Here is a 22,189-nt window from a genome sequence, read left to right on the forward strand (position 1 = left end):
GGCCATCTTGTTGGAATGTAAACAAGACAAGTTGCAGACGACTGTTCGCTGACTGCACGTGGTAACCACTGTAACCAGTCAAATAATGTATTATGACAAACACTGTTTTTATTAAATAAACACTTTATTAACGTTCACAGATAATTTTGAGTTGTTTGTTTATGTTAACCACAATGTATCACTCCAATGTTTATCCAAAGTTCATTAAGGTACCCGAGTGCAAGGGAATTCCCTCGCTGTGTAAAGGTATTCCCCGACATTCCTCAGGTCCGAAAGAAGTCCGGTTCGGTGGGCGTGGCTTATTTTTATAGATTCATTGGGAAATGAAATCAAAAGAAATGTTCCCAGTTAACCAATCAGATTGCCAGAATTTTAATGAACACAATAAAAATTTAATTATTCACTGATGCATCAAATTTGGAAATTTCCTCCACATGTCTACCATAAAACTTCTTGAAAGCTTTACTGATGCATTGAATGTAGTAACCCTGGTCAAATAACTTCTGAGCAAGAGTGGCATGACGCTCTTTGAAATCCTGATATAAATGCTCGTACGATTGTACCTCAAAAGTTGTAAAATGTAAACACCAAAGGCAGAAGCTGTTGGAATATTGCCCAATATGTAAGGGAAGTTGACGATTGGAAAACTGAAATCATCCCTTTGGTCATACAGCTTTGTAGAAATGCATGCCCCTAAAACCACCACGGTCATTTGCACACCTTCAAACCGTTTTTTGTTATCGATAAAATGTTTGTTTTGTCCAATCAAGCACACGCACCCCATTTCACAGCCAGTAGGATCCAGATAGTATTAATGCAGTTCTCATCGTGGTGTTGCATGTTCAGGTAGGCTGCTGACAATAGCAGGCATCAGAATGCTTTTACACCCTGTCCTATTTCAATTAAAAAAGCGTACAGTGTAACGGCAGAATTATTGTTGAAGGCGGTAAGTATGAGATAATGCATGTTCTAAAGGCTAAAAGATTGACCGGTGACAAGAGCTGTCATGAGTACAGAGTACAATTGATATTTGAACCTCTAACAGGCATCGTCTCAAAGAGACCTTTTCTTTATAAAGAACGTTCATCATATCTCATTTACAACAGTAGAACATACGGACAGATTACATGAAAGATATTGGCGACTACTTGAGGTGTTTGGGGGTTTGACATTAAGTTGTGGTATCTTAGGCAACGACGCATCATGGAATTACCCACACCCAGTGACAGATGGACAATCATAAGACTGAGTAGATGTTTAACAATCTCTCAGCTGTTAAAACTAAAACATTTGCCTATTGTGATAATTTAAACTATTGTGGTGTGATGGTCTACAAAGTTATATTACTCTTGCAGGACTCTTAGATTACTCTGAGGCAGGATCAGCTAAAGTATCAAACCCTTGATATTTATAGATCAACCGGGTGACTGAGAAGGATCCGTGAGAAACGATGCGCTCACTGAATGTTTTTCACTTTGAATCTCTAACTGCTCTCCATGTAATAATTTTGTTAACCGAAACACATTCTATAAAAACATTTAAAAAGTTACCTGACACCTAAGACGGATACTTTATAGACGATAAAAGTCAATGTAGATGTAGCTTAGGCGATCTACACAACTTATTCCTAATAGGTTCATTAACTCAAAATATTTAACAGCCATTCCAAAAGATATCTGAATACACAATGACATTACGTTAGTAGTAAAATGTAACATACACGTGCGTGTTTTAATATGTATGTTATTTTTGAGATTAAACATTCTCAGTAAAGTACCGATTCTAGTAATTTGGTCACGGGAAGAAAACTAACAAAAGTACTAGAATCAGTGAGTGAGTGAGTGAGCAAGTTGAGTTTTACACCGCACTCAGCAATAGTCCAGCTATACAGTCAGTAAATAATCGCGTCTGGACCAGACAATCCAGTGATCGACAGCGTGAGCATCAATATTACGAAATTGGGATACGATATCATGTGTCAACCACGTCAGCAAGCCCGACCTCTCGATCCCGTTAGTAGCCTTTGACGACAAGCATGGGTTACTGAAGACCAATTCTAACCCGGATCTTCATGGGTCTACTAGAATCAATACTTTCCTGAGGAAGTGTAAAACATAACATATGTTCAGGATTATGCTTAATATTGATCACACAGAAAACCCATATAGTCATGAAAGAACATTTCAGCAATATTCCTGTGTGGACCATGATATCGCGTTATTGATATCATGAGCATCTAGGATGACTGGAAGCGGTGGGGATAGCCTAGTGGTTAAACCGTTCGCTCATCACGCCGAACACCCGGGTTCGATTTTCCCCACATAGGTGCAATGTGTGAAGCCCATTTCTGGTGTCTTTTACCGTGATATTGCTGGAATATTTCTGAAAATTGCGTACCACCATACTCACTCACTAAAATTTTATAGCGTAACTTCAAAACATGCAAGATGCCTCAGGATTTGCATCAAACGAAATCCTTGCCAAATGTGTACATATCTTCAACCTGACTTGCACACAACACGTTGACTTTTTATCAAAAGCGCTGGCACAAGTCATCCCCATGCTCCATATACATGTCAGCTCGTTAATCTAATCTCACCTTCATAAGCCTTAACTGCCGGTTGCGATTATGTGCGTGGGAGAGTGAGTGATGTTAAAGGCATGTTCTCCTGCCTTTCAACGAAGAGAACGTACTTGTACACATGACACTTGGTGGGTGTGATGCAGGAGAAAATAAAACATCTGCAATAGTCGTAAACGTTTGACACATTGACGAGTCCCTCGAGCACTGCATGCTCTTCACATCCAGGGAACGAATGAAGGACCACCAGAACCTTGCTCTGATGCGTATGATGGATGGAACTTCTACTTGATTACACGGCTTTGTTAAAGTAAGGAGAAAAAAGTTGCTGTGTCTGTCCATTCAAAAGTAAGAAGATCAGAAAATTGAAATCAATTGTGGACGGTGTGAAATCTGTGGAAAATAATGAATCACTCAACGCAAGTAAACTGCTCGGTTTTTTTTTATTTACTAGCAAGGATAAAGTGAAAAAAACAGGGGAATGCCAATTGGTTTTGTAGGAATTCAAAAACATTCACAACCTGCCAAGTAAATGTATTATTCCATGTGATAATCAGTACAGGTATAAGCACATTTCAGTTGACTTCTGTTGAGGATTTAAAAACGAACACACAAACCTCTCCACGCCGATATTCACGACGTTAACAGTGCGGATGGTGTACCTCAGATGTTTCATACCACGTCTATTCCAGATAAGAGAGTAAAAATAATGCTTTTATGGAGCATGCGATATAGATTTAAGTGACTGATTCTCTTTGATACATAACTTGTGAAGGATCCACGTGTGGCCGTATGATTTCCACTGTAACGGTTCGTGTTAGTTACCATGTATGATCAAGACTTTGTATGCCATGTGTGCATGTGAAACATCTACCTGTATGTATATGTACACTTTTACTGAATATCAGATCCTTCTTCAAATTTAAAAGCACAAAATAATATCAGTCTTGGGCTGCATGGACTTGTGCAGTCGACGCATTTATTACCCCGATAGGAAGACTGCCATATTGTACAGACAGTGTTTTCTTTCCCTATCCACGTCGGAAGAATAAAGGGCATAGGCGATGAATGCTTTCTCATTTGCACAATATTAAGACAAGCATATGGTATATGCAACTCATTCTTTCTGGTCAGGAATAATGCATGGTGTTAGGGTGAGTTATTCCTCCCATCAAAGGAACCCGAGTCTTTTTTCTTTCTTCTATGGCATATTTGAAATAAGCTTTAGCCAACATAACATAATATTGTCATTCCAGTTTGCTTTTGAGAAGCACAAGGTGTTCGACTGCAATACTTTACAGGAATGGTCTGCTTGGAACAATAGTAAATTACCCTCAACTGTCTGAGGTTTAAATGATTAAAGACTCTGTGCAATGTTCCACACTAACCTTTAGAAGATGTGTCTAGTGTTATTTACTGCTCGAGTCTTCCCACTCAGATTGCCACTTTATTATGCATTACCCTTTTCTGTACATCCTATCCATACTGTACACATATATTTCAGGATTATGTATTAATAGTTCTAACAATAAAGCAATTCAAAGTCACCATCCCAGCAGTATTCCAACAACAGCGAGGCAGATCATACCAATGTTAGGATTCTAAACCGACCCTCGATGTGACGATTTTTATCACACTGTTTTCTAAGAAGGAAACTGCGGAAACATTCTGTCGGAGGACAACAATTTAGTTTAAGCAGACTTAAGGGGCAGTTACATGTATAAAGCATTCTGAAAAAGGCTAAATCTCCTTTAAAGCCTACTTAAACTGAATAAAAGTGACATCGAATACACTAGTAAGAAAAAGTTAAGGCGACGTCACGCTGGACGAGTGATCGATGAACACTCTAAGCAGAAGAGATCGTTACGTCACATCACTGCATTTTTATTCCCCTTCTCAGTTTTATATGTTTATCAGAACTGACTGGCCGACAGTCGTCCATGATTCATCGGACTTACGACAGAAAATCACATCGTCGTTAATTGTTAAAAAAGTGAACGAGAACAGTAATGTTTCGACCTGACTTTGTAAACAGTTTTGGTAATACTTTGACTTCAGAACAACTCGACTGATTGTCAGCAAGCATTAATGTTCTTATCATTTGTAATAGTTCTTTCTATTTCAGATGATGTAAAAGGTAACCGATATTTTTACAGGAAGGGTGATAATAGTATGACAAGACACATGACAAAGTATCCTGTTTGGCATCATTGTAAACTATCAACATTCGTGAGATATTTTGTCTCTTTACGTGACTAAGCTATAGATATGAATGCCCAGGCATAAAGGACGTATGCCCACTAATGACGCACAGTGATCTTAAGAAAGGTTTGAGCTTTTCTGCTACAGCTATCTTCAGTCGGCCTGGAATACTGATTACTGGAGTACATTCGTCCATTCCTGCTTTAATCACACATTTTATGCATTACACACTCGAGGAGGACGTGCCCAGTACCTTAAGCTCAAACATTCAGGACTGAATAATACCTGAATACAGAATACCCTTTAGAGAGTAGTCATTATAAGGAACGTTAATTTGTGAAATATAGTTTCTGAGTAATGAACATGTTCTGTAATGGGGTACGAACACGCGGAATTATCAAATCGCCAGCAAACACAGCCAGTTATACTCCCACTAAGTCATCTAATCTTCCATAGAATGGAAGTCCTACAATTAATGGTGTACACGCCGTACTACATGCAAAACTCTGACATATACACTTTCACATGTCCAATATTTATAAGTACATAATACACTTTAATAAGAGACCAATCTAACAAGTGTCATTTGGGGTCAGACTTTAATTTGAAAATTACAAATACAAGTACTTTTATGTGTTGAGTTCCATCAAGGATTCGAAACAATACTGTCAGCGATGGAACCACTTATCTACCTAGGTTTCCATCAAATCCAAGTCTGGCAAGCGGTATTCGCGTCACTCTATGTACTCCACTGTCAAATGTACAGTGACACGTCTTGCATGTCCGAATGCTGTGAATACATCATACATTTTAGAAAGTGATAACGAATGTAATTTGGGATGAAGCTTTGCTTGCACCTTACGCAAACTAAAAAGAATATTGGTTGAGGTCGAACCCAAACGCACACTATCAGAGTGAGTTTGGATCGTTGACAGTGTGTGACTCACTCTGACACTGTGAGTTCGAGTCTAGGATTCGTTAAATGAATAAAATCGGTTCACATTTATGTTCAAATGATTACAGCGATGGTTTATACAATAAAGCAATATTCTGTCTGGTGTTGTCATTACCATTACTGTTCACTAATATTGTACTCACTGCTATCAGATTTCTGAGAAATGTTCACATTCAAATTTTGGTAAGAATATGTATCTCTTTAGAATCAAATGGCATTCCCGGATTTTTTTTTCTCGTCTTGATGCATTTCGCTTCAGTGAGATTACCTCTTTGTTAGATTCAGTGAAGTTACCTTTCTACATGAACGATCACTTGCCCAGTCTTTTCTTGAACTAATGCAAAATTGAAATGCCGGAATGTTGATCACATAGTCTGTCTGTCTAATCATGGATGAAAAATATCACATTTAGTTTAATGGAAATGATATATCACGTGTTATTAATGCATGAACTATCACAAATGTTTCTGTGTAACGTTTACAATGAGTAGCATTCAAACATAACAAACCTTGCTGTTCAGGTTACGCTAAGTGTCCTACCTTCATCATACGACACAGGTTCAACAAGATAGTTAATAACTTATACCACACATTTTCTTCTGAAAATATTATCCCAGAGGTTTACGTAAAAAAAGTGGTATGGACTTTGTTGATACACGGTTTCTGCCTCAATAAATGGACAATGTTCTATTTCTAGTTGAACAGGCTCTTACTGTGTGTTACATAAGGACGTAATCATTTGGTGTCGGATCTGTCATTGCTGAACGCTGGTCATATAGTTACGGGAAAAGGCAGAAAATGGTGAAGCAGACTGCGTTTTTATTGAAAACGACCTTTTGGCTCTTAGAATTGTCTGTGCAAAATCAAAATTACCCCATTTTCCAACTTGCATCCAGATCCCAAACTTGGGAATACAATTTTAACAGTTTTCTTCCTGAAATGTGGCCTTACGTCTATATATAAAAGTCACACACTAATATCAATTGTGTATTTTGCATTATTCAGAAAGAAGAAGTGTATAGATTATGTTTGATTCCGAATGAGACGAGCCATCAACAGCATCTGTACCCATCAATATCAAATGAACACTGTGTCGTAATAATGACAGTGGCAACTAGAAGCACCGTTCTTAAAATATAGTTATCATTATTATAATAAAATTATGTGGCATTTGTATGCTTATGACTTGTGTGAAGACTTGCAGCGTTAGGCTCTGTTCACAAACAGTCGCCACAGAATACAATGCAGTTATATCAAGGATTGGAAAAACATGTCATATGAAGCTTACGTTGTACATTAGCTGTTTGCATTTGTCTGAATGTCTATCAAAGTTGTCTTTTTGGTACACTCGAGTATTTTACTTGAGGAAAGCTACAAATCAATTGTGATATGTGTGGTAGTGGAACATATGGATATATACTTCTCACAATGTCCGTGTACTGATTAACGATGACAGAAAGGTGTTATGGTTAAAGCTAAATATTTCCCCTTCTCGGCAGGAGCATTATCATGTCTCTTGAGGTAACAATATCACTATCAAGTAGGATCATGCTGTCAGGAATCGCGGATTAAATGTCAAACATGGTTTTCGCCTGGATTCTCTTGTCCCAATATCTACATAAACATTTTTGCAGATATCTGAAAACAGTTTATGCCCATGTGATTCCCCAGATCAGATAACGACTTTATACCGATTACTCGTTGGCCTTAACAGCTTGTGGGTGCACGATGACGATTTATCGATCGAAAATGTAAACGTACCATCCATGCTTCTTTACTGCGATAAATAGTGCCATATGTCCCCGGATTGAAAAACTTGACATTCAAACTAAATTATATATACCTCTGATTTTCCAACACAGTAGGTTTATCTCCATTCTACCATGACTATTTTATGAACAATTTCAGGTGGAACTCTTTCTTTGGTTATGAGTCAATACGTGAAGCGGCCTCACATTCCAAATTCAAGTAGCATCGCCCGAAACGGAGTGATTGGTGGCAGACCGTCAATAACTAACAAACTCCAGATTCAGTAATAACAAATCACGTTTTGTTTTTTCAATGCATTAATCACCGGTCAATAACTGATCAGTTGGAAAACATATATCAAATAAGTTTAAAAAGCTTGGTTCACATTTGAAAATTCCACCGTAGACCCTTTCCCCACCAGAATAATGGCAGCAACCTCATGGCCTTGACCTTTTCTCGGAAGTCTATGTTTACATTTACGTGCAAATTTGGAAAGATGCGACAGATGAGCCTCTGACAGTTTGCGCAAGGTTAACCCTGATTGTATGACTGAGATAGCCTTTGATATCTAATTACTGGTACTTGTACAAAATTTAAGAGTAGAGGCGCTTTTGCTGTAACGAGAAGTCCGTGTTGTACCGAATTTAGATACTGTTGAATTTTGCGCCCTGTCAACTTGACGATTTCACGCACCTCTACGTCTGCGTACGACAGCTGTGGTGACCCTTACACACTCATGTGTGCACTTTGTGCTCAATTCGATTCTACGGATATTATTTCTCACATTTTGGAAAGTGTTTTGTGACCTAGTGGCTTCAAAGTGTAGTGAATTCGAATTGAATCGGATTCGCTGGCATGTTCGCGAGGCTGTTGACAAAGAGCCAGATTTGTGGTGATATTTCCGAAAGGATGGAACAGGACATGAGGGTGTACTTCTGGAATAAACTCGGTAAGGTAATTAATTATACATAAATAGACTACTTTAGATCAAACAGTGTAATGGATAAGAGGGATCATGACTAAGCTAAATAACTTTTTCAACGATATTATACTTTTAGAAAAAAATATGTTGGGCTAAACAGAACGGTTTGCAGATTCTGTAATTACTACCGCTAAATTTGAAACAGTACAAATTTCAAAATATCATTTTGTTTGAGTCGATAACCCAACTGTTTATTTATGTGGACGGAAGGCATAAAAATTTCTTCGGCGTTCGATGTTAATGCATCCTCCGATACCGGATCAAGATCAGTGGCGATATCGTTGACGAAAGCTGATAATAAATTTAACACGGAAATTATGTAGCAGTCTATTGCTGGATCTATTCTGACATAACATAGAATCAACGTAAACATACTTGTTCTTGCTGATTTTTTATTCGGAAAGCAGACGATGTTTTGATCTTGTTCGACTGAATATTTGTTTCCATGCTTTCGAAATACTTTGTATGTATAAACACCTATTGCTGTGATTTACGCAAGTAGTGAGTCGAGCCCGTCTTCGCTAAATCCATCTTTAAAACCTATGTGTAATTTCCGACAGCACAATCGCCGTAATTTATCGATGCATCGGTAGGTTGTTTGGTGTCCGCCATGTTGGTGGGCAGACAAAAATAGTGCATTACCGTAAACCATGTATAATTGCGCACGGAAAGTCAGAGACCTGTATAACGTGATTATATACCTCTGAATGACTTTAATTAACCAATCACAATCCATAGTTTACTGAAGTCATGGTAGAAAGATGAATGTGCTTCACAGTTGCCCTGTCTAGAACTATTGGCATGACTTTACTCAACTAAATAAATGACTTCCGTGTGTGTCAATTTAATAGGTCCAGGTGTATTAGAGTCATTTTGTCGCTGGCATTTAACATGAAGACAAAACGTCTACTTTACAAGCATTTCTACCTTGTTACGACTTTACAAGTGGGAACAAACGAGCGATTTCAACTTGCCTCTGACGTTTATCAATGTGCTGAAACAATTTGATGAAACGCTCTCATTCGAGTGTAGTAAATGTAAATGTGTTCACAACAGTAGAACGTCTATAACAGCTGACATAACCATTCAAATCAATAAAGACGGAACGTCTACCTCGCAAGTTGATCAACATGGAAACGAATTCGGGCGGTGGGTAGCCTAGTGGTTAAAGCGTTGGTCGTCACGCCGAAGACCCGGGTTCGAATCCCCACAAGGGTACAATGTGTTAAGCCCATTTCTGGTGTCCCCGCCGTGATGTTGCTGGAATATTGCTAAAAGCGGCGTAAAACCAAACTCAGTCAGTCAGTGGAAACGAATTCTACTCAAAGGAAGGAGAAGCTGTCAAAGATACATGTCTCTGATCATTATCAGTTTGATGAAATCCACTGAGATGAGTATAGGGTTGTCAAACAAGAGCATTAACCAAGGAGAACCAAGCACTCGAGCTTAAGGAAATACGGTGTTCTTTGACGATCAGGGCCGTAACTAGATTTGTTCTAGGTCCAATCCAGCTGAACTGTATGGTACCGTTATTCAACGGTGTTGTTTTAGTCATACCATTAATCTCATGAAAGGCTGGAACAAACTCAACTGTTTACAGAACACAAACAAATTGAATAGCTTGAAGCAAAATATCATTCAGTCGTCCATTAATAGACGACACTGTATAACCCAGATAACAGGCCTTCTAATCAAAGAAATAAACTTGTATCTCTGTCAACAGCCGGTGAGGTGCTCAGTAGTTTGATAGCTGTTACCGGAAATTGCAAACACTATTCGGGACATGTACGAATTCACACATTAATGTACACAGAATTCAACAAAGGGAGCCAAATATTTGGATATTGATGTATTTCCGGGGCGAAGACGTGCAGGTTACAATAGTTAAAACAATCAGGTTGTTTTGGTGAATGATACCTTGTACAGAAAACTTCAGTAACCAGGAACATTTATTTCAAACAGGACAGGAAACAAATGCAAATGAAACCGTCACTGAAGCGAGTCATTCTTCTTACATCCAAGAAAAGAAAAGGAAACACTTCCTTTATCTCTTCAATGTGAAACTTAACGCTAAATGAGCTAATTTTAATATCTTCTTGTACAGCCCAACACTTTGTAATTTAATAGTATCCATCTCTTTCTCCTATTAAATTAGGATTGATATTCTGTTCTATTCTAATTCCAATTTATTCCGGCATAACACTTCAAAGAAACGAATATATTAAAAGGCTTCCCCTTTTTCAGTTCACCTCTCATGGCGCAGCCTCATGGAACAAAACACGCTGCATTAGCTAGTAATCTGTACACGGCCAAAAGCAACGAATCCGTTTCATAAGAGATATCTCCCGAGTCCCCTGTATTGTCCTGAATTATGAACATACCAGGTGTGCGCGAAAAGGTGAGGTAGGAACTGTCGCATATATGACACGTTTCATAAACACATGCATAGTCCAGCAAATCATCGGAAATCACGACACATAATTTGGAATTGCGACAGACTTATTTTAAAATTCGCAAACATTGTCAACAGGTCCTAAACATGACATACAGCTAGTTTCACGAACGCGCCAACTGACCCGAGACACGAGCTGTCCAGTGTATTGACTTCGATGGATTCCGTACCTCTCACGACAGGACAAGGATATGCCTACGAGATCATGGAAGCAAATTCAAACGGTTACCTAAAAATACATCATTGATCCTTTATGAATTTCGAGGATAAATCTGTATGGGTATAATTGTTAGAATATCAATTGCATTCGCATGTCGTGATCGCCAGAGCTACACGTGATCACTCACATGCCATGACACAACGATCGTATGTCAGACAGTAAATTGTTAAGATGGCTGCAGACCAGTGATGATACAGCATATGCTTCTTATGTGGCCTTTAACCACTGCTTCTTGATGGGGAGAAGGTCGTTTGCGTAGAGTAATGTAGAAGGAACGAAATGCTGAATCAGTTTCTGGGGACTTTAATGTTTTTGTTTGTTTATTATTCTTTTCATGTCTGAGCTGTGCCTCCAGGGCCCCAATCATACCAGAGTCCCCTAAACTCGAGATGGGGATACCTACATTAAAATTGGTCTTCATCAACCCCATGCTTGTCGTAAGAGGCGTCTAACGGGATCGGATGGTCCGGCTCGCTGACTTGGTTGGCACATGTCATCGTATCTCAATTATATAGATCGATGTTCATGCTGTTGATCACCGGATTGTCTGGTCCAGACTCGATTACAGACAACTGCCACATAGCTGGGATATTGCCGAGTGCGACATAAATCTAGACTCACTCACCTACGTCATCATACCCTAATTGCGTTTGGTGTGAATCACTAGACTGTCTAATCCAGGTCTGATTAATGTAGCAGGGATACCGTGTAGTGCGTCAAGCAACAAAATAAACAATACAAGACAGAAAAAACTACTCCCAAATACTCGTCCTACATTATCGTTGTTTTGAACTTTACCACTTTATTTTCCTGTTCCCTGGCCAAATATTATCAGTCATGGACACCATCCAACTTCACCCGAACAAGGGATGGTCTTCTCATGACAATATATATTTATAGATGGAAATTACAAAAGACTTGGACGGATACCATGTTATTGGATGATTAAGATCTTTTCAGGAAAGCGACATGAATCACGAGAATGAATTGTGAGTCGGTTTACAAAGAAACTAAAAATACAGTTGTGGACCTGAGGTCGTGCTGCGTGGAAGTAAATGCAAGTGTGATTTTTCCTGTGTTCTTCCCTCATTTAACACTGACAGTCCTTTTCAACGTAAAAGCGTCGTGACTTCGTACAAATGTGAGAGGTTTGGGATAAGTAAAAAAACAACCCGAAAAGTAGTATAGGGAAAAGTGGTACGATGACAGGAACCTGGTATCGGTCTGCTTTTCCCCACACTACTCCAAAACATAATGCACCCCTTTGTAACAACTGGATTGTCTGGCCCAGACTCGATTATACTATTCACACTTTGCTAAGGATCAAATCAGGGATTCAACAGAAAACTATGATGTGGGGTCAAATATGGTTAAGTATCTAAACTTAGTGTAAGCATGGACCCTAGGTTTCAGTATGTCACTGCATCTTGTGGATCCCATACCTGATACTGACAGGTGTTGTGTACTTGGCAATGACTCGTTCCATGATTTGCAAAATGGTCGATTGGTGCCATAAAAACCATTTTTATGGTTACTCATGTATCAAGTGCATAATCTTAGATTAAAGTGACTGTTTGCCTGAAGAGGGGTTACCATATTATTATTTATCCAGTTTTAAATGGATACATTTTAAAATTATGAATCTATGTTTAAGTAAAGTTGTGAACAGCCATTAAGACAACAGTGCCTTGACCTTTCCATTTGTCATCCGGTTATTGGTGAAAGATTATAAAACTACAAAAATAAAGGAGATCAGGGTTATTATATCACGAAGTAACGTGCTATATTAAAGTACTTGTCGTAGTAAACCTGTTTCAGTTAGAACAAACAGAAGTTCCAGAAACAGCAGACTGAGGCAAAATATTTAGCATCCTATAAAGCCAAATTTCACAACGGTTGTCTGGACTAGACTCTCAAATCAACGCAAGTAAGATCAGCAAATTTTAGCAATTCTGACAATTTTTGATTGGATTGAATGACTTTGCCCGTTCTCTCCTCTTACAACACACACTGGATGCTGAAGATCAGCTTATCCCGGACTGAAGACTGTATTATGTGACAACAGTCCGGCGGAAATACATTTGTCAGAATAAAATATTTTTTTCTAGACAAGGAAAGTGATATTTATCTTACACTGTAAAACATTCAGATAGTGATTGACTTTAGTGTAACGATGCTTTGAAGTACACAAGTCTTACATTGGACTTTTCACTTCCATGTTGGAAGAAGTGTCAATGATTTAAGGCTCAGGTCCATACAGATCCAACAGGCACATTGCCAAAGCGAAGACCACCAGTAAGAACAACCCTGGAAGCAGGATAACTGGACTTAGCCACTTATCTGTGTTTAGAGATGTTCCACATCAGCAATCTTCAGGTTCTAAAACGGTTCAACATGTAATTAGGTATTTTGACCTTCACACTCTACTTGATGCTACTAATTCAACATTCCATCAGTGATATTCAAGATATTATCAAATTGAGATAAACACAGCCATGTATATGTAGAGACATCTCAAGGATTTATTGGAGATCGGCATGTGTTTAAACTATGGCGATAACAAAAGGTTAATAAGTTCTTTTCTGTCCAAAAAACAATGGAAGCAAAAATGAGAATATTATTCGAAATGCACTACAGTCTTTCCTCCGTAAATTAAAGCAAAATACTAATGATGCTATAGCATTCCCTTCTCCAGGGGGATGCTGATTGCTTTAACACGATAGACATCAGATGAAGTGGATATTTTGAAGTTAATGGGTTTCTGTGATGTTTGACTTGTCTAGGATGTAGACATGTGCAGGATTCTGGAAGATTAAACGAACTAAGTTTAGCTAATGTAAATGCGTCAAGTTATTGCAGGATGATTTGCATGGGCAACGGTTTATGTTATGGAACTATTCCAGCAATAACTATGTTACCAGCAGACAGGGACTCTACAAGTTTAACTGAAATGGGCGGTCGAACCCCCCTCGTTGCAGCGAGCGAACGCTTTAGCCGTTAGCATGCTATCATTTCGTGTTCTTGATGACCACCTCTGTATTTTACACTAGTTTTATAATCTGTGGCTCAGTACATGTCATCATCACTTAGGGTTCTTGATCGTTTCAAGATTTGGAATGGCATATACATCAGATATACACCTAGGGGAGAGAATGTATTGAGGTCAACGCCTGGTGAAGGATCAATCATACACTCTGAACGGTTCTGTTCCTCTGTTAACACAAGTTGACATTTATAAACTCTCTCTCATTTATTAACCGTTGATCAATTATTTTCAATTTGACTCCTGTTTCGACAGAGATTTCTCACGGATGTAGACAGTGTTTTGTCAATTGTCATTTTTTCATTTATTTAACGTAGAGATAAGGTAGAATTGCTCTTTGTGAAATAGGTGGCGGTAGAGTAGCCCACGGATTAAAGCGTTTGCGCAGAAGGCCCGGGTTCTATTACCGCCATTGGTATAATGTGTGAAAATCATTTTTGGTATCCCCAGGAGTGATATTGTGTGATTATTGCTCATGGTTATATTTTGTATTACATTGTGTTAGGATTCAGTCAAATATGTAGGCGGTGGCGTGCGCATTTATTAACTGACTCTATGATGCTTAACTTATTATTCCAGCATTAAATAAACACGTAACAACATTGATTTGAAAACATAAAGTCACGGAAATGAAGTTGGTTTTGATAAATATCACGGGAACTGACAAACAATGTTCACAAACGTATGGCTCATGTCCGAACTCATTCTTGAAGCAACACAACTTAGGACCTATGTTGGGGATAACCTGCAACAGTTACGACAGCCATAACCCTGGGTACCTTTTGTGCTTGATGAAAATAATCACTTTCTAAAGGCAACTGGAGATCGTTGCATGAATGGAAACATTCCATACCAGATTGTTACGACTGATTATGACAAGATGGGTTCTGAAGAAGTTTGATATCGAACACCTCATGTACGGAAACACAGCAACACACACGTTTATGAAGAACACACGATGGCAAACGCTTCCTTATGGAAAATGTCACTTCACAAATATTACTTGAATTGTATTTCAGTTATGCCTTACCGTGTAAAACATCTTGTTTCCTTTTCAAAGTGTATTTTTCCTGCTCAAAACTTCAAAGGGAAAAAGACCAATATACATCAGGAAACGTCTCTGTCATCAATTCACCCAGTTTCATGCTCCAGTTTTGTACTGTACATGACAGTAGATTCTACTTTAGTTGTAATCAATACATACAGAAAAGGTGATAAATCAATTTTCATAACAAAAGCTGCTAAAAGAGCAACTTATTGTTGAAACCAGACGATGTCAGAAGTATGGATGTATGGATCATTATCAAACGATGTTCGCAAAATAGTGACAAGCACCTGACACAATAAACTTATCCATACAGAAACACAGGCAAAGACAAGCCAAGTGTAAGCAAGTTGTTGGTTAAGTCAAAATAGCGAATTGTATCGGAAATAAAACAAAATTACAATTTTTTTACCATATTTTTACTTCAATTCGTTTTGATCACTTGGTCACAATATTCAGCATAATGGTATCATTGGTTTACTGCCAGGGGATTTGACAAGGTGGTGGTAATATGTGACAGCCATAAGATACATCATGAACTATACATCCCTTGGACTCCTCGCTTGAGACTGTAGTATGTGTGTTAATGAGAAAGCTATCTTCAATCCCATATGCAAAGCAATAGGCATTTAAAGTGGAATCATTCGATTATTGATATTTTCATCATTCTATTCCATCGTCTTCAACTCTGTTAGAATCTTACCATCAAAACTAAAAACATGTCTGTAAACAGAATACACGACATCATTCGTCTAATCTAATCTTATGTAGTAAACCTGAGAGGATAATGTTTCGTTAAATAACCCAGGTGAGAAAATATATCAGGGAACAAGGTTTCATACCTACCTACCTACCTACCTACCTACCTACCTACCTACCTACCTACCTACCTTCCTACCTACCTACCTACCTACCTACCTTCCTACATACCTACAATGACTATACTATTTGCTAACTACCTACCTACCTACCTATAATGACCATAATATTTGCTGCCTACCTACCTACAATGACTATAACATTTGCATATTCTGGGTCATTCTGACAGAACAGCAGTTTACGGTGCAGCTCAAATGTGACATTTCAAAGATTTGTGAGATGGCTTCTCTGTTTTTTATTCTCCTTATCGCATGTTCCTTCAAGTGACTGATTCATAAGTGTTAATGCCAAAGGTCCCTCACTTCGTGATTCAAGGAGGCTGTTCTTCAGATTGTCTTTTATCTTAATTTGCATAAGCCCCCTGTATATTAGCACAGAAAAATCTTCAGCTGCTCTGGATTTCTTTAATTGCATATTGACTAGCTGGGAAAACTTTGCTTTGTCAGCACAAACCGTGATTTTTTATTTGAACAAAATCATCCACAATTGTGCAAGACATAACGTGACACTGCATTACTGCTCATCCAGTTCATATTAAACGTTGGATGACGATACATCTCACTCTCTCTCTCCGGTGACGAGAATTTCATAGATCCCCTATCTACCTACCTAACTAACGTACCTACCAACCTGCAAACCAGTATAATCATTTATTTGAAAATAATGTCATTTTCTTCAGTCATGTTGGTGTTGATGAAGGCTGAGACAATGAATAACATTTACACGGGGAGTCGTTTTGAACCAACCGAAAGCAGTCTATCGCATTCACGAAGCGAAATTACAGACAGAGGTCGCAAAGTTTCTGATTTTGCATGTGCTCACAACACATTTAATTTCGACAATACATGTATTACATTTTTTGTGGTATCTGATTATAGCATCTTAAAAAGATGATGTCATTTCACATAATTGGTTATTTTAAATCATAATTTGCATTTCCAAATGTGCATTTAAATTCTCTGAGAAAGAATGACTGCTGCTACGGAATTGATTAACGAGGGATAATGTTTATGTTTTATGTGGATGATCAGTATCACTCAGTGTTTGAAAACGGAATTGCTATTTGGCCAAAACATATTTCCGAAAGGGCGTAATCTCCATACGTTTGCTCATTGTTTTGCAATTGAAAATTTGTTTCACCAATTATATCAATTCTTGACGTCACACGAATAGGACATATTCAGTGACGTCGTTGCCTAATTCAAGACAATACCTACTTTTTAAATATTTATTCACTTTTCCTGTGAGGCTTTGCACTGTGTGTTTGTTGATAGGATTTTTTGAAAATTGTTGCTGCTAAAGCTGCTCAGTAAAATTACAAAATGCAATGAATCCTTGTGGCAATCAATCCCTGTGGCAATCCATCCTTGTGGCAATCACTCATTGTGCCAATCAGTCCTTGTGGCAATCAATCCTTGTGGCAATACGACTAAAGGTTCAATCAGGTTCGTTGATGTTAATGCCTGCACCTCAAAATATCTATCACTGAATGTTCTGGTCCAGACTCCGATTTTTCCACTTTATTCTAGAGCCCGGATGCGAAAAACTTCATAAGGAACAACTTTAATCCTATTTAAACTTGATGGATGAAGCACGTGAGTGAGTGAGTGAGTGAGTGAGTTAAGGTTTAAAGTCACATCGGCAATATTTCAGCCATATCGTAACTAGTTCTAAATTCATAATACATACATATAATATATAAAACCCTGTGAGCGAAGGACAGTAAAATTACTAGGTCATCACAAATGAGGTAAAACTAGTTAGCATATATCTTTAAAAGTAGAAAAAATATTTTTGGACAATACAATGTAAAAATGGGCTATAGATCGCCAACAACTGAAGGAAGATCAGACTTACATCACTTTTGCTACCATGAAGCACGGGAAGCGTGATGGCAACCAACAATGGATACGTCTTCCTGGCTACGGACAATGTACGTCATTGTCAGATTCTGGTAATGGTGCATGTAATACCCTCACCTTACCATTTGTAGACAACTAGTAATATGCAATTATGTATATTTCCGTAGGCTGTAAACGAATGACATAGCCATACATGATGCAGGATGTGTGCTTCATCGCATTATTCACCATGTTATTTTTTTTCCAATTCAATAGAATACTAGACCGTCATGTTCTAGAATTAGTACATTAGCAAAAAAAACTGACCTACAAAAGAAAGTTCACACCTGGTGCTTTTGGATTGCTTTCCAAAAAGCGAAGGAAGTGTTTTGCAAAGACTTCTTACAGTGAGTGAGTGTGTTGAGATGTACTCCACACTCAGCAATATTCCAGCTATATGGTGGCGGTCTGTAAATAACTTACGGGATCGCGTGGTCAGGCTCGCTGACTTGGTTGACACATGTCATCGTATCTCAATTATATAGATCGATGCTCATGCTGTTGATCACCGGATTGTCTTGTTCTGACTCCATTACAAACCACTGACACATAGCTGTCATATTGCCGAGTGCGGCATAAATCTAGACTCACTCATTCACTTCATCATATCATAATTGCATTTGGTGTGAATCACTGGACTGTCTAATCCAGGTCTGATTAATGTAGCAGGGATATCGTGTAGTGCGTCAAGCAACAAAATAAACAATACAAGACATAGAAAAAAAACCTCCCCAAAACACTCGTCCTACATTATCGTTGTTTTGAATTTTACCACTTTATTTTCCTGTTCCCTGGCTCAATATTATCAGTCATGGACACCATCCAACTTCACCCGAACAAGGGATGGTCTTCCTGTGACAATAAATATTTATAGAAGGAAATTACATGAGACTTGGACGGATACCACGTTATTGGATGATTAAGATCTTTTCAGGAAAGGGACATGAATCACGAGAATGAATTCTGAGTCGGTTTACAAATAAAGCTATGTTGTCAATACAACTGACATGGTAACGGTTTGATAGTACAGGAATGTCAGTGAAATCCTGTACTATTTTGCGAACATCGTTTGATAATGATTCATACATCCATACTTCTGACATCGTCTGATTTCAACAATAAGTTGCTCTTTTAGCAGCTTTTGTTATGAAAATAGATTTATCACTTTTTCTCTATGTATTGATTAAATATGAAGTAGAATCTACTGTCATGTACAGTACAAGCCTGGAGCAGGAGACTGAGTGAATTGATGAAAGGGAGGGTTCTTGGTGTATGTTGTTTTCCTTCAAGAGTTACGCAGGAAAAAATACACTTTGAAAAGGAACGATTTTTCACATGGTAAGGCAAAAATGAAATACAATTCAAGTAATATTTTTTTGAAGTGACATTTTCCATAAGGAAGCGTTTGCCATCGTCTGTTCATCATAAAGGTGTGTTGCTGTATTTCCGTACATGAGGTGTTCGATATCAAATTTCATCAGAACCCATCTTGTCATAATCAGTCGCAACAATCTGGTATGGAATGTTTTCATTCATGCAGCGATCTCCAGTTGCCTTTAGAAAGTGATTATTTTCATCAAGCACAAAAGGTGCCCAGGGTTATGGCTGTCGTAACTGTTGCAGTTTATCCCCCAACATAGGTCCTAAGTTGTGTCGCTTCATGAATGAGTTCGGGCTTGAGTCATACGTTTATGGAACATTGTTTGTCAGTTCCCGTGATACCTATCAAAACCAACTTCATTTCCGTGACTTTATGTTTTCAAATCAATGTTGTTACTTGTTTATTTAAATGCTGAAATAATAAGTTAAACGTCACTGAGTCATAATAAAAACGCACGCCACCGCCTACTGATTCGACTGAATCCTAACACAATGTGATACAAAATAAAACCATTAGCAATATCTGGACTGGGGATACCAAAAAATGATCTTCACAAATTATACCCATGTCGGTAATAGAACTCGGCCTTCTGCGTGCCGCACAAACGCTTTAATCCATGCGCTACTGTAACGCCTCTTATTTCATAAAGAGCAATTCTACCTTATGTCTATGTTAAATGAAAATAATGACAATTGAAAAAACACTGTCTACATCCGTGAGAAATATCTGTCGAAACAGGAGTCAAATTGAAAATAATTGATCAACGGTTAATACCACATGGGAGAGAATTTATAAATGTCAGCTATTGTATTCAGAGGAACAGAACCGTTCAGAGTGTATGATTGATCCTTCACCCGGCGTTAGCCTCAATACAGCCTCTCCCCTAGGCGTATATGTGATGTATATGCCATTCCAAATCTTGAAACAATGAAGAACCCTAAGTGATGATGACATGTACTGAGCCACAGCGTATAAAACTAGTGTAAAATACAGAGGCGATCATCAAAAACACGAAATGATAGCATGCTAACGGCTAAAGCGTTCGTTGGCTACAACAAGGGGTTCGATCGCCCATTTGAGTAAACCTTGTCCATAACTGCTGGTAACATAGTTATTGCTGGAATAGTTCCATAGCATAAACCGTTGCCCATGCAAATCATCCTGCATTAACTTGACGCATTTAAATTAGCTAACTTAGTTCATTAATTCACCCAGAACCCTGTACAAGTCTACATTATTTACAAGTCAAACATCACAGAAACCCAGAGGGGATTAACTTCAAAATATCATCTTCTCTGAGCAGTTCAAATGTCTGTCGTGCTGAAGCAATCAGCATCGTCTTGGAGAAGGGAAAGCTATAACATCATTAGTATTTTGTTTTGATTTACCCAGGAACTACAATTAATTTCGGATAACTTTTTGCTTCAATTGGTTGAAATATTTATATAAAAATAACATTATAACCTTTATAATCGCCATAGGTTAAACACATGCCGATCTCCAATAAATCCTTGAGATGTCTCTACATATAGATGGCTGTCTTTATCTCAATTTGATAATATCTTGAATATCACCGATGGAATGTTGGAATAGTAGCATCAAGTGCAGTGGGAAGGTCAAAATACATAATTACATATTGATCCGTTTTAGAACCTGAAGTTTGCTGATGTCGAACATCTTTCAGCGCAGATAGCTGGCTTGGTCCATGTACCTTGCTTCCCGGGTTCTTCTTACTCGTGGTCTTCGCTTTGGCAGCACAATGTACCTGTTGGATCTGCATGGACCTGAGACATAAATCCGTCATTCACACTTCTTCCAACATGGAACTAACACGTTCAATGTAAGAGATGTGTACTTAAAAGCATCGTAACACTGAAGTCAATCACTATCTGAATGTTTTACAGTGTAAGGTAAATTTCATTTTCCTTAAGAGTGAATTAAGACAAATTCACTACTCGTCTTAACTGAATACTCTGAATGCACCCATGTCACATATTTTAGACCGTTGAAAAGTGCATACATTTACAATTGAACTTAACCTTGTGTTTTACTGTGTGAAAAAAGAGGTTAATGATCATGGATGAGTGAGTGAGTATAGTTTTACGCCGCTTTTAACAATATTCTTGCACCTATGTGGGAAATAGAATCCGGATCAACGGTGTGACGAGCGAGCACCTTAACCACTAGGCTACCCTACCTTCCCCTCCACATTTGTGTGTGTTTGTGTGTCTGCTCATATAGTAAAATAGTAAAGGTCAATCGGGGGTTCAAACTCAAGTGCATCGTGCATATTTCTGTATAACGTACATTCAATCTCAACTTGTGTAGATCTCTGACTAGATAATGTATTGGCGAACCATGTGTACATCGATAGAGGCAGTGCCGATAAAACGTAATACCAGGCAAATGCGCATGACCGTTTCGCTCCCGGGGAAATGATGTTATTACTTTAATCTCAGGAGACCTCTCAGCCACACTGAGCCCCAACTAATCCCACATCAGGGGTATCACGACATAATTATACACTCGTCTTAGATGTTCCCAGAGCATGTTCAATGAGCAGATAACTTCTACATTACTCTGCGCGAAGGACCTTCACCCTATCAAGGAGCAGTGGTTAAAGGTCACATAAGAAGCATATGGTGTATCATTTCTGGTCTGCAGCCAACTTAACTATTTACTGTCTAACACATGATAGCTGTGTCATGGCATGTGAGTGATCACGTGTCGCTCTGGCTATCACGACATGCGAATGCAATTGATATTCTAATAATTATACCCATACAGATTTATCCTCGA

General features: G+C 38.4%; 1 pseudogene; it reads left to right on the forward strand.

Moving 5' to 3' along the window:
• Nucleotides 1-8,396: 8,396 nt before the first annotated feature.
• Nucleotides 8,397-22,189, forward strand: part of LOC124284359 — a 115,430-nt pseudogene continuing 101,637 nt past the window's right edge.

This window comes from Haliotis rubra, unplaced genomic scaffold (assembly GCF_003918875.1).
Source record: "Haliotis rubra isolate DU_JTF1 unplaced genomic scaffold, ASM391887v1 Scf335, whole genome shotgun sequence".
NCBI lineage: Eukaryota > Metazoa > Mollusca > Gastropoda > Lepetellida > Haliotidae > Haliotis > Haliotis rubra.